Source organism: Pithys albifrons, chromosome 2 (assembly GCF_047495875.1).
Source record: "Pithys albifrons albifrons isolate INPA30051 chromosome 2, PitAlb_v1, whole genome shotgun sequence".
Taxonomy (NCBI): domain Eukaryota; kingdom Metazoa; phylum Chordata; class Aves; order Passeriformes; family Thamnophilidae; genus Pithys; species Pithys albifrons.
Window position 1 is genome coordinate 66,370,554 of NC_092459.1, and position 12,490 is coordinate 66,383,043.

Sequence of the window (12,490 nt, forward strand, 5' to 3'; positions counted from 1 at the left end):
TCAGTGTCCAGGTTTTCAGAGATCTCCTGTGCAGCTTTGTTCTCTACACCAAGAGGTTGATATGAGACCCAGGGGCTCACCTGTGTGCTGTGCAGCTTTCCTGAGCCCAGTGATGAAAGGCATCCCTGCATCCTCAGCTGGCAGTTAAAACCCAGTTCTGTTTCCACTGACATTGCTTCTGCTCTATCCCAGTAATCCCTGTTACCAAGTTCTTGTTGGCACGTGGCACAGCATCCATCCAGACCGAAATTCAGAGAGACTTTAGATTAGCAAATAGTACAAATGAGGACTAAGAATTAATTTTGATGGGCTTGTGCACAATTTTAAGTATTTCCAGACGAGGAATGTTGAGTATAACTGGTTGCCTTTAATACAGGGACTGTATTTGCAATATGTCCATTGTGTGTTTCAGATTTTTTTTGAAGGTTTGATCCTACAGTTCTGAGAGTACAACAGCTTCTTGAAAACAGCAGGGAAAAAAGTGACAAGACTAACACTTGCGTTTTCTACTGGAAGTTGCAAGGTCAGTGCTGATTTAATTGATACAGGGAGCTGAGCTTTAACCAGAGGTATAAAAGAGAAAGATGCTACGAGATTTTTTTTCTCATGAAAATTTCAATTCAATCAATAAAAAAGCTACACATTTGGATCAAAAATGCCAGAGAATCCTCAAAGTCTCTTCTTACAAAGAGTTCACATAATCTTAAAACAGCCTTTGATAGCCTGAGAGAGATCATTTTGCAGCTTTGAAAGTGCTGAAACATCTGAAAATAATCAATGTTGCTGGGATCTTCACTTTAAAATTAATGTCAGGCAGTGACATTTCTTACTATTTTGAGTGCTTCCATGTTAATTTTTTTCTTTACCAGTAAGGCTTTTCCTAGGATTGCTATGAATTCTCTAAGTCCTAATGAGGGTACTTGAGGAAATACAAGGCAAAGGTGGAGGGCGACCATAGGACAAGTCAATATATTTACTGTGATGAGAAGTTTGTGCTAGAAAACTCTTTAACATCTTGCTATGTTTTTCTGCCTGTCTGTGTGTCTCTTTCTTTTTTGTTTTGTAATATATATTTTGAAGGAAATCCTGGCTGATTTTTGTTCTTCAAAAATAAAGAAGCAAACATTACTTGGGTATTCTATTATAGTTGCTGAATTGAAATATTTCCATCTATAGCATCACCTCAGTTGGATGTCTTTTAATACAAATTGAAATTAACACCGTATCTGTTTCCACCTAACCTCAATTTGGAACAAATTATACCGATCAAAACAGACCTCATATTAGTAACTGAGGTGGTCTCAATATTGGAAAATTTATTTAAATTTGACTTGCAGGTTTTTGAATCAGCTTACAGTAAGGGAAAATATGTATATATAATACTTTATTACATTTGATTAAATGTACTCTTTAACTTCATAGCTTGAATTCTACTTACTACATTTTTAATGGGAAAAAGTGAAGAAATTAAAGGAATGGTGTTTTAAATTATTTGAGATTTGTGAACTACAACATCAAGTACATTTAAATTTTATTACCGAAACATTTTTACTTTGCTTTACTAAAATCACAGTTTGTTTTGGAATACAGCAAAACTGATAATATCTTTGAAGAGATATGTGCTTAAAAACTGTGACTTAAACCCAAGCCCATTTAAAATTAAGTATCTCTCAGGAGGCATGTGCAACAAAGTGAACATTTTAAAAAAAAATCTAAGCTGATTCTAAGCTTATTTGTGCATTTTTCTTCCCTTGTGTGGAATAAAGGGATATGCAATTAGCTTTGGGTTTATGTTTAGATTTAATTCTCAATCTGAAAAAGGGTTGTTCAATGGATTTCTAGGATAACTAGAAAATCAGATCAAATTAAATCACTCACTGGTCTTAGCAGATTTCTCTACTCTTTATACATTATATATACACATACAGACACAGTATACATAAACCCTCCAACTCATCATTCACTCTGCTTTCTTCCCTCATGATAATACTGTCATCTCTGGGGCCCAAAAAATGCATATTCCCTACTGGACTGCAATGAAGTCATATGAAAAAGCTCTATCACCATTGGCCAGTTCAACATTACCACTTCCAAACTTTATTTATTTGATTTTTTAAGGACTGCATTTTGCCAGAAAAAGAGCTCACAACTGGTAAACAACTCATACAGCATAGCAATATTTCCTGATACTGCATGTTTTTGAGTCTGGACTCAAAAAATTGAGAAATACTGGAGCTCATGTGTTTGGCAAATTACTGCTTTTTTAAACCGTATCATTTACTACCTGGAACACTGCATATACATATAGGAAAGTAAAAATAATGCTGGAGAGAGTATAAAATAGGAGATATGCAGAAGATCTGGGAACTTGTCACTTTAAATACAAAATATTTATGACTACTTTTCCAGGCCCTAACATTTATGATTGCTGTTGATTTGGAGGCAACTTCTGGGGCTGAAACCTGCATGGAAGGTTTGAATCTGAGAGTATACACAAAACTATGAATCTGAATGAATAAAGAAGATACTGTGATGGGGCACAGACCTAATATACTTAATTAAACAATAAAGAAGAAAATTCCCAAATAACCTATGGACTTAAACACTGGTCAAGGTTTAAGAGTCATTGAGCATTACTGATTGAAAGGATTATTTCAAGATAGTGGAACAAAATGGATAAATAATATAGATGGTGTGAGATTTTAATTTGACTGCTTGAATGGCATCATTAACACTTTGTTACTGTGACAGGAGACATAAAAGGTCAAGACTTGACTATGACAGAAAACATAGCCTGAAATGCACCTCTGTCTGGCATGGAAAGTAGTTCCCCAAAAGTATCACCAGATTTAAAATATGACTAGCAGTAGGAGATCTACCTTTTATTTTAACTATCGTCTGAACCTTTTCACAGCCCCAGAGGCTAAGCGTGAACTTTCATGCAACCAGAACTGAGTGCACCTCACACAGTTCTTAAAAGGCAGCCGTATTAAGAGACAAGCAACACCCATAGTTTAAACTTCCACAGAAAGTCTCTCCCTCCCCAAGGAAAAAAAAAAACATCCCCCCCCAAAAAAAACAAATAAAAAGAAACTTGTCTGCATTGTAATCTTTATATGAGAGCAATTTTTGCTAGTAATCAGTCAGATCCAGGCCTTTGTCCTCCTTTTTCTTGCCCTTTGAGATTCACCAGTTTAGTAATTTGAAAGGTTTATGAATCAAGTTGATTTTTCAGTCAATCTCAGTCTCAAATAACTTTCTTGTAGAGGCTGACACCACTAAGCTCATGTGAAGAAACTGTATTTCTTCTACAAAAGTGACAGAAATAACTGAGGTTTAGAAAACTTAATCTCCTACTTTAACTTCTCTGTAAGCATGAAGTTACATGCAATCTGTCAGACAGAAACTCAGACCACTTGGATCAATTTGGTGTCTCAACATCTCATTTTGGGGAATATTCACTTTAATGTTACTGTGGGAAAATGAAGTAGTAGAAGCACTGATAAGCAGGGAATAGTGAGGCAGATACCCCTTCTGCAGACCTCAACCAAGAGGCATGAAATTATGTATATAATTTCAACTGCCATATAAAGACTAAAGTATTAGTTTTCTACCATAGAACTGGTTAAGATTCAAACTTTTGTAACTGAAATCTAGCAAAAGAGCTGAAACAGCTCCAGATCTCATATTTTTCATTCTGGATAAGATGAAAAGCAAAACTTTAGAGGAATATTCGCCTTCCTACTAAAGTAACTTCAAGTTTCCTATACTGGACAAAGAGCCCGTGGACATCTCTCACGTTCATTGTGTTGGGTGGTTCTGCAAGCCCACACATCTTCATTTGCTCTCAGAATTGGGCCTATCCATGTTAGTAGTGCAGGGATAGGAAAGGTAAATCCCTCCAGTCATTCAACTGTGCCTCCTCTCCTGGTTCTGCACCAGTAGAATAAGCTAAACCACAAGAGAATTGAGAGTTGGTGACTGGAGCTCTCTCACACATCCATCTTTTCTGTGCCCAAGATCTCTTCGCTAAATGAAGTGGTGAAATGTCCCTTCCTGACCTCTCACATATCTTTTCAATCAGTAAAAATTCAGGATTTCCTGTTTGCATTTAATAGTATGTGAAATTACACAAGAACTATAGAATAAGAACATTAAACACAGAAAAAATTGGCAGTGAAACACATGGAAAGAGGGAGCAGGTAATTGTCTTGATCCTTAATCTCTAATTGAACCTTACTACTACCCCTAAAAATAATGTTAAGTCATGTAGAATATTATAGCAATGTCACCTAATAAAAAATAAAATCCCTTTAAGAATTTAAATGGCAAGAGCCTTGAGCAGTTGGTGATAGGTTTCTCCCAGAGAAACAACTCATCTAGACAGAGGAGTCAGGATTACTGGAGCTAGCTGTCATGCAGCTCTGTGAACTTTCTGCATTTCTGTTAGCTGAGGGTATTGGCCCGTGCTGACCTTCTGTACTCTGCTCCAGGCAATCACATCAAACTCCCTTTCTGATGAGCCAATGTGAATGGCACTCTGCTAATGACTCTTCCTGCCACATTTCAGGATTCATGGCAGCTACATCCAAAGGAATTATGGACTCCATATCTTTTGCCTGCAATTATTGAAATCCTTTCAGTTCAAAGACCCTCAACTTTAATGCTAATTCAAAGGATACCAAAGTAATTGATAGTCTGCATGAATAAATCTGTGTGCTTTAAAATGCTTAACCTTCAAAAACCCCATCAATTTATAACCATGCTGCCTTAAAATGGTGAAATCACTAATCAGAAGAAATTCTTGAGCATTGCACATACAGTTGGTTAACCTGTATTAGAAAAAGGAGTTACTTTCCTTACCAATTGATTTCATAGAGTAAATTCAAACAGCAAGTAACTACATTCTGCTTCTTCTATATTGGAGCTGTTACTTGCCCTCTGCTTGGAACATTTCTGCACAATGCCAGTTCCATAGCTGGTATTTCCAGTGTTACTCCTGATTAAAAAAAAATTCAAACTAATTAGCATGTAACAACCAACATTAACAACATATGCTGGGACTTTAATGAACTCCTAATTTGTAAAATCTTCTCAAGGATGCTGTATTATTGATTAAAAATTAACATTTTCTCCTGCTCTAGAGCAATTAGTGAAAATGTAAGATAATGAATATTTATAAAGCTAAGGTAAAAACTTGATCATACCCTAAGACACCATTTTTGTGCATAATAGCAGCTAGCAAAATACTGGTAAGCAGATCTTACGTATTAGATTTTCAGGGCAGAAGTTTGTTCATTGCAATCTGCTTTACAGCTACAGCTGAGAATGCAGGAAAAGGGCAATTTCCCTCACAGAAGCCAAAAGGCAGCAGCAATAGCACAATATAAAGCACAAGAAGTCAAGTTGAGCTAACTTCTAGTGCATATTACCAGGTCTTTCCCAAGAGGTCAAACTGTCAGGTTAGCTAACAGCTTTGATAAAGTCAACAGCAATGCTAGTTCCAGATTTGCAGTTTTACTTCAGAAAAACAGTACGTGCATGCTGCACTGCACTCATTTGCTAGGACTCCCTTGATGCAGTAAAGGCTATAGCTAGACATCTTTATGTTGCTGGCATAAGCTATGGGACAACTGTGGGATGTCAAACTTATTTTTTATTTTCTAGCTTTGATTCTCTTAACCTGGATTTCACAAAGACAAAAGACTCTTCAATACTTACTTAAGAGATTGCCCCTGGAGTTGCCATATGCAAGGTGATAAAACAAAGGTGTCAAACCTTGAGAGCAGGTACATATTTCAGATATATTCAACTCTTAGAAATTGATTACACTAGAGGGAACACTTCAAAGTAGTTACTAATGCTAGAGGTACTAACTTCTGGAAATTGCAACAGAGCAAAATAAAAAGAAACAGCTGTCACTGGGGCTTTTCCTCAAGATCAAGAAAAATATCATTGTTGTGTAGCCCATGGTCTTCAGAAACACAGAGATACATTAGATGGTCACCAGGCAGGAGAAGATCTGTCTGTAAAGGATGCCACAGCTTGTCAAAATACAAACATATACCTAGCACCACCCTCACCTGCAGCCTAAATGGAAAACTTATGTACAGGCAGGCAGGTGACTATGAAATGTCTTGCTTGGTTCTTCTTTTTGATAGAAGGAAATTCAAACTCTTTTTGAGAGTTTGTGATGTCCATCTTTCCATTAGGCAACTGGGACTTCATGTGTCATGCTGAGAGCTCAAGGTATTAAGTTCTTAATCAAAAAAGATGGTTTTCTCTTTGAAGAAGTCTTACATAATAGCTGTGGCAGCAGAGCCTGCTGATCTCAGCTGTAGCTGCAATAAACATCTAGCTGCAGGCTGCACAGAAATGCTTCTGACAGTGAGGGAAAGGATGTTAAAAGCTGTGTTTGTCACAAAGTGAAGCATCATAGAAAGAAGTGTGTTATTCTACAGCTTGAACAATTTTGGAGCTATTAAAGGTGTTTTGGTTTTGGGGTGTTGTTCTGCTGTTTTTTTAACTGTATTTTTGTTTGCTTGTTTGTTCTGGTTTGGGGTTTTTGTTTTGGTGGGGGGTTGTTTGGTGGCTTTTTCCCCCCCCTGTTCCCTGCAATAAATAGGTGACATCTGAAAAAAATGGAATTTAAAATAATCCTAAAATTAGGCTGCAATGTTCTCTCTCCTTCTTACCTGTTAGTGCCATAGCTCTGCTGTCAGGTGAAGACACAGTTCATGGTAATTAAAATACTGACATCTGTTTCTGACAAAACCGAAAGATTCAGTGTTTTTCTAATGTAATTCAATCCAGTACTTTTTTTTGCTACTTAACATTTTGAACTACCAATAATGTAAGTTAATATGAAGGGTTTTAATTCAGTCCTTGACTGCAGGACAGACTATGGCATTACCAACCAGAAATTAAATGCTGAATGACGGAACCTCACTACATCATATGCATTTCCTCTTGTTAACTTCAGTAGATGTGATCTATCAAAGGATATTGCTTTGTATTTCATGAACTCAGAAAAACAGGGGAAACACATAAGGGAAAAATGCTTTCCATTGAGAGGATTTCTGCTATAAGAATGTTTTTTGTATCCTTGGTAACTTTTATGGTAAAAGATATTTCATACGGTTATGCTTAGTTTCAGTTGTGGAAGGTACACTGCTAATATGGACAATTATTCTTAAAACAGTATGGATCAGTATGGATTAATCTTAAAGCAGTATCTTTTGTCAATATTAAATAATGTTAGAAAAATAAAGTTTAACAACTTCCATTAAGTATTTTAATCTCCAGTCTTTTGTAATACTGATAGCGGTAACACATAGCCTTTGCCATCATGTCTAAATTAATCAGAGGTCATGTTCTTAATTTTCTTTTCAGTTTAAAAATAAGAGGGTTTATGGTTTCTTTTCCTTTAACTTGTGTTTTTAACAGAAAAATAAGAAGCCAGGAAAGGAAGGTGTCTATTGCAAACAAAAGAACAACTTAAGCAACATGTGAATGCTCAAATAATCATGTGGTTCAAGAGATGAATTACCACTGTGATAATTAACATTATTACAACCAAGTCAGGTATAAAGCTGTGGCCACTGTAAATATTCTAAGATGGACTGAACTGAATGGTAATTGTACCAACTACTGTTCCTTATTATTGCTCCTCAAGTACAGGATACACAGCCACAGCTTTTGTGGGTTTGTTTCTGAAAGGAGCTGAGTATACATACAAACTACTAAAAATCCATGACTCCAGTCCTTTGCAGCTGCCTGTGAATTTTCATAAAACTGGGAACACCTTACACCTTGAAAAGGTATAATGTAGTTGGTAAGTTAAAGCTCCTGCTTTTAGAGCTGCTCTTTATAGGGACAGTTACAATAAACTGGTAATTTTGCAGGCCTCTTTTTTCACAATCAGTGAATTATTGATCTAGAGAAAATCAGTACTGTATTTCAAATTCCATAAGCTGTCATTTATTGTCTAACACGTTTCCCAGCAACACAACTTAGACTTGCTTCTTAGCTTAACAAAACCCCCAAAAATAAAACCACAAAAACCTCACCAAGTAAACAAAACCACAAAACCCCCACCCCAAATCTCCCCCTAAAAAAAACCTCAAAAAAACCCAACAACAACACCAAAAAGAAAATATAAGTGTCAAACCAGAACAAAAGCTGTGCAAGTTTTCAGGAGAGCTGACTTTTTATTTTTCAACTCTATTCTACATCAGCATTGCCCAGGCTGACTCAGCTCATAGGTTTTGCTGTCTGGTTCTGACTGGAACTACTATTTTCTTTACTAATTCATGCCTACAAAGCTTCTGAATGAATTACTCTCTGGTCAGTGTCAAAGGTAGCCATATAATATAAAGCATTGCATAGAGTTATCACTATTACACTTCATTTATTGAGATAAATAAGGAATCCCTTGGCACAACTAGTATTTTACACCATAGAGAAAGCTATTTCGACAGCAGTCAGCAGTATGGGTTCAGAAGTAATTACTGATATAAATCAATAGATGCTGGAAATATTGATTACACATTCACTGTTAATTCTCTGGCATAGTATCTCTAGGATATGACCTTCACATCTTTCACTTAAGTCTTTTGAAAAAGCCTAGAAATAAATATAGAATTTCAGAATTTTTTTGTGAGTTAGGGTATGCACACATACGTTTATGTCAAGGAAAATTTTGCCAGGTGAGAAAGAAGGTAAACTGGACATGCGACAATATAAGGAACCAGAGACACTTAGGCACACAGACACACTAAGGAAGAGCAAAACACATCAAAGCTAACTGGTCATGTTGACAAGAGAAAAACTGAGTATAATCTAACTACACATAAATTTAATTTGAGAATTAAAAGGAAATTCCTAGTCAGTAGAAGCAAAGGAGGCAACCATTCTAATGAGTTTTCAAGTGGAACTTGATGAAGCTATTACCAATAATCCATGAAGCTGTAATCACTGGAAAGTGAAATCAGTTCATCCCCACTAAAGCAAATCCCCTGAGCTTGCTTTCCCCAGACACATTGGTCTCCTGAAATTTCACCCATAAAATATTTAGTTACACTTTGTGTCTGTAAGCATTATCAACCCTTTTTTTCCAATGTGAATTCTTCTGTCTTATAGAACTTAATCCTTTCTAAGCAACACCAGTTGTATTTGCATTGCCACTCTTCCAGCTTCTGCCCTAGGTCAGGCACACATATTTCTGCAGAACAGACACCCATGCCTTTTCAGAGAAGCATTTCTTAGCAAGGCTACAGTAGGACCACATCAACAGGTTGTACTTTACTATTGTAGATGCTTTGCAGGTCCAGACTTGGTGGCCTTCCAAAGCCACTTCTCATTTAAAGAGACCTTAATGCAGCCCTGAGCTGGGGCGATTTCTTAGTAGAATGTATTTATTTACAAGTTATTTACAAACTCCCCCTTCCTCAAGCACAAAAGTTTTATACATAGGATGTGTGTAAATGTAGTGGTAGAGAAATACCCACAAAGTGAGCAGTCACTCTCTTAATCATTATAAAAATAGATGAGGAAGAGTAAGGCAATACAAGTTATCTTAAAAGTCACTTTCAAGTCATCTTAAAAGCCACTCAGATCTGTATATAGCACAACACAATTTAAATCTCCCATTTAAACTGAAAATAGGACCCTGTAATATTTGTCCGAGTATGAACCATGAATGTTCCATGTAATGCACACAGAGTCACATTCCCTGATTGAAAATAGATTTTTTCAGGCTGCCTATTGTATTAATTTTACCAGATTAATTTTGTTCATTGCAAAGAACTGTATACTGATCTCTGCTACAAAGTATATGTATTCTTTGAGTGTATTGTATGTGCTTTAAAAGTAAAAATATATTACACTGCAAATTTTCTCTTTTGATTCTACTGATTCTTTTCTAAATCTGGGGAAAACATGTTGCATAATATTTTATGTCTGCACTTTGATATGATGACTTTAAATACCTTTTTGTCTGTGCATTAAAACAAATGAAATTTTAAAAGCAGACAAGACCAATTGATACAATCAATTTCATTTTAAAATGCAAGTAAATCAAGTTCATTCCAGATGGCAGCCTAATCTCCTATCTCTCCTTTATATCACAGACTTGCTCTACTTCACCTGGAATATGGTAGACTGTTTTAACTAGGGAAGCAGATGATATCTGCACTGTGTAGAATTCACCTCTGGCCAAGTATCATTATACCTGGTCTTGGCAATGTCATCAACTACGGTGACAGTCAAAGGTTTGTTCTGAAAGGGCTGGCAGCAACCCCACAGCCCTAGCTGAGGTCTTTTCAAGGCAACTAGACCTGGATGGAAGGAGGACAACTTGAGACATGAATTATTTTAGGCACATGCACCAAACTTCCAAACACCAGCTTTCCTGTTTGATTCTGAATAGAATAACCAGAAAAGGCATTAGCTAGCTATTTATAATAGATGATTGTATGAGGCAGCCTATTACACATGCCAAATTCATGAACAGGCTTTTATGGTCAGCTAGTATCTCCCAAATGCTAAACAGTGCTTTTGACATGGTCTTTGTTACTGTTTTTTACCTAAGATGAAGCAATTCTCTAAATCCAGGTAAAAAATGTCCCATGTTCATATACACTCGTATTTTACTTCATGACAGAACCCTTGTAAAAGAGGCAGAATCTGCATAATCAGCTGCTGTTCTCAAAGAACTCCTTGCTCTTGCAACATATGGGACTACTAATGGCAGTGAGCAGGAACCATACTGAGGAATCCCTCCTTCCAAAATACTGATTTTAAACAGGCATCTTTAAAACTTTTCAAATCAAAAGGCACAATACAGAAGCTACTTTGTAATTCTTACTTTGCAGTTAAATTTTGGTCTTCCTACATACAGCCTGCGCAGGAAAATTTTCTTTTCCCTTTTTTTGCTAAAGTATGTAATGTGTTTTGCATTCATACTGCATTATTGAATTCCAACTAGCCTTTAGATTACACCTTTGGAGAAAGCAAAAATATCAATATGGGCTCATAAAGAAAAAAAATCAGCTTTTTTTTTCCTTTAAATTTTAGGTATGAAATAAGAATGTCTACCAAACTGTTAGCTATAAAGTGCGTACACCGCTGCAGGGGTGTTACGACTGGTTCCATGGAACATCTGCTAAATTCACACTCTGTCACATGCCGCTCATTTCTGAAATATTCCCACCTAAAACGGTTTCAGAGAAAGAATTGGATCCTAGGCAACAGATTCAATCCAGCTCCAGAAAGTATGGAATTCTTCTTTTGAGATCATAAGTAAAACTTAGGCCAGGAATTGAAAAATTGTTGACAAACCCTTTGTCTCCAAGATACATTATGAACTGACTCAGCTGTTGCAGCCACAAAACAATAAAACATTCTGATGTAGCCTACTCTGCTGCATGGCATCATGTTTCATACCTCCTTCTAGAAAAACTCACAACTCTAAAATGTTTGTGGATTTTCTTCCTTCTCGACATGGGAGAAACATCCTTTTCTCAGTAGTCCCAACCTGGACCAGTTGTATTAGTGACATATTGGTCCTGGAACAGAAACCACAGACCTTCCTTTAATGAGGATATTTAGTCCAATTCCTGTTTAGACAGTGCACAGACTATATTCTGATCTTGTTAACCACTCTACTCATCTATATCCATCAATCTCAATGGATGAAACAAGTACTGACACTAACAACTTTGCTTCCAGTTTCCAAAGCAGCTGAATGGAAGTAGAGCAAATGCAGCTGCACTCTCCTATCCTGTTCTCATCCCCTGAAAATACTGTGCAGTGTCTTTGACAGAAAGATTCGGAATATGCTACACTGATGTTATTTAACATCTCGTGCCTATTTGTATAGAACTTAACATTGCACAGGCTTCTTGAAAATTTGCCTTTGCTAATGAAAAAAATGAGCATTAGACTATCTCATTTAGAAGAATTTGAGCATTCTCTGCCTCTCTCTGGAAATTACATTTGGTCTTCGCCAAAAAACAGAAGCACACAGTTTAATAGGACAATATTAGTCCTGTTGTGAGGTAATACAGTAAAAAAAAAATCATAACTAGGTCATAAATGTTAAAATGCAAAAGGAAGCAAATGCCTGTTATTCATCTTCCAGGCAGTATTCAGACATTCATGAAATTGAAAGTTAATGTACCAGGGACTTTCATTATCTGACCCATTCTATACTATCCATTAGAATCCCATAGTACTGGAGACAGAGGACCAATACGTCACTAATACAAGATGGAAAAGGTCACAAAAACTAAGCATCAACAAGACATTACTTCTCTATTAAATTCCACAACACTCAGCAGAAAACACAGCTGCCGAAAACAGAATGTTTTATGATGTAATGTAGCTAAACTGAGAGAAATACATGTTTACAAAGGCAAGGCCATAATGATTAGTTGTCAAATGAAAAGAAAGACTTTTTTTCCTCAATTTCCTCATTAAAGACATTATG

At 36.4% G+C, this 12,490-nt stretch overlaps 1 protein-coding gene across 3 annotated transcripts in view; it reads right to left on the reverse strand.

Annotated features, from left to right (window-relative positions):
* LOC139669006 (SAM and SH3 domain-containing protein 1-like) overlaps positions 1 to 12,490 on the reverse strand; it is a 566,693-nt gene that overhangs the window by 338,409 nt on the left and 215,794 nt on the right. The window lies entirely within an intron of this gene.